The sequence below is a fragment of the Limulus polyphemus genome, unplaced genomic scaffold, assembly GCF_000517525.1.
Source record: "Limulus polyphemus unplaced genomic scaffold, Limulus_polyphemus-2.1.2 Scaffold210, whole genome shotgun sequence".
NCBI classification, from domain to species: domain Eukaryota; kingdom Metazoa; phylum Arthropoda; class Merostomata; order Xiphosura; family Limulidae; genus Limulus; species Limulus polyphemus.
In genome coordinates this window covers 45,369-47,231 of record NW_013665820.1, presented here as the reverse complement: position 1 = coordinate 47,231, position 1,863 = coordinate 45,369, and the positions used below count along the sequence as shown (strand labels likewise).

The 1,863-nt window shown below is 35.5% G+C and overlaps 1 non-coding gene across 1 annotated transcript; it reads left to right on the top strand.

The window, feature by feature from the left end:
* The first annotated feature begins 788 nt into the window (after positions 1 to 788).
* Trnan-guu lies at positions 789 to 862 on the top strand. The gene has a single exon. It is a non-coding gene; the product is annotated as a tRNA-Asn (tRNA).
* Positions 863 to 1,863: the final 1,001 nt, after the last annotated feature.

Below are 1,863 nucleotides of genomic sequence, written 5' to 3'. Positions count from 1 at the left end.
TTTCACCCCGGGGTTACTGTATGTGCATACAATAATAACCCCATGCCGGGTCAGAGGATTAATGGGGAGGACATCATATGGATCCCAGGCCATGATATATGATACCAACTTGGAGATTTATTTACAACAAATTTTATACAAAATGAACAGATAAATTACAAAATAAAGGCTGTACATAATGAACAAAACACGTAATATAAAGAATAAAATTCTATAAAATGTGGTAAAATTTTGTTTTTTCAAAAACAATATGTACCAAGCACAGAAGAAAAACGCTATTTACAATATGTACAAAAAATAAACTTTCTCTTTACAATATGTACATGGTGAAAGAATTATACAAGTCTATTTGCATTATGTACAACTTAACAGTATTAAATATGATCCCTCTGTGAAGCAAAATGGGTCTCCTGTAGGAGAGACCCATAATGCTAAGAGGGAGTAACTACAGACGCTGCTGCTTTGCCCCTACATCAGGCAGTGAGAGGCTCAGTGCACGTCATCGGACAACTCATCAATTTCTGCAGTCCCTGAGGAAGAAGATGTTCATCAGATGTCCCCGGCAGATACTACTCCTGCACCTCGTAAACGTCACCTCCCTATATCTGTGCATCCTCTACGTTCAGAAATATGTCATGGGGCATTCCTGGTCCTCCCAAGTGGTAGCCCAGCCGCCAACAACGAACCTCGTCCAGCCAATAGATCCTCTAATTCTCAAGAATATCTTAGAGAAGCGGAGGAATTTTAATTATTTGTTGAAAGTAGTTTTGTAGGGTCATTCTTACGTAGCCTCCGTGGCGCAATCGGCTAGCGCGTTCGGCTGTTAACCGAAAGGTTGGTGGTTCGAGCCCACCCGGGGGCGTTTGAATTTTATTACATTTTGTTAGACAAATATATTTATTCGTACTTCTTCAGTTCATAATAATAATTTGTAACCATTTTTTTTTATTATACTCCAATAAAATGAACTAATGAAAATCAGATTTGGCTGAATCTTATCTAACAGGAGGTTATAAAACTATGATAATACAAAACTAGATTATATCTATTTTGTTCACGATGTGTACCCAGCGTTCTATATTTGGGTCGGAATGGTAATTTTCTTTCTTTTTTTCTTAGGCTGTGTCGAGTTACTCGAGTAAAAACACTAATCTTTATACTGAACAGGATTGAGCATTAATCCTTTCACGTGAATTCATCGGAAGATATGAAGTTTCCATCATTGTGGGTTTAATTTTTTATCAAGAAATTGATAAGTAATTAGTAAATAAATTACGTTTTAGAATAAGTGCATGTTTCTCCCACAAAAACAAGACGTTATGTACAGCTTTCAAGTTGTACCTCGTATCTAATGTAAAAATACCAGTGTGTGATACATCGATTTATAACAACAGGCCAAAAACTGGCCCCGTGTTATTTCATTGGTAAGTTCTCATTTGTTTTTGTGTGTGTTTTCCCATAAATGAATTAATATGGATTGATTTGTCACTGCCAACATATTATTACATTGTTAACTTAAGCCTTTAACTTTAACTCAGTTTAAGGCCTAAACTTAGAAAGGCTAATGGCAGTAGAACGTTACTTAACTGAGGTCAACTTGAACTTTTGAGCTTTCTTGTTGTTTTATTATGGTGTTGTAATGATCAGTTCAATCGAATTTATTTGATTTTTAGATTTCATAAAGCTTTATATGGCAACAACCCGAACTGTTGAAATGGATTGTAACTATTTGGGAAGAGAAGTGAACTGTGAAGTGATATTCAACAAAACCCTCCAAGTTGTGCTCTGAACATTTCGAAGAAGAAAGTTTTAATAATACAGGTTAAAATGTTTATCTAAGAGATAATGCTTTGTTCACTGAAT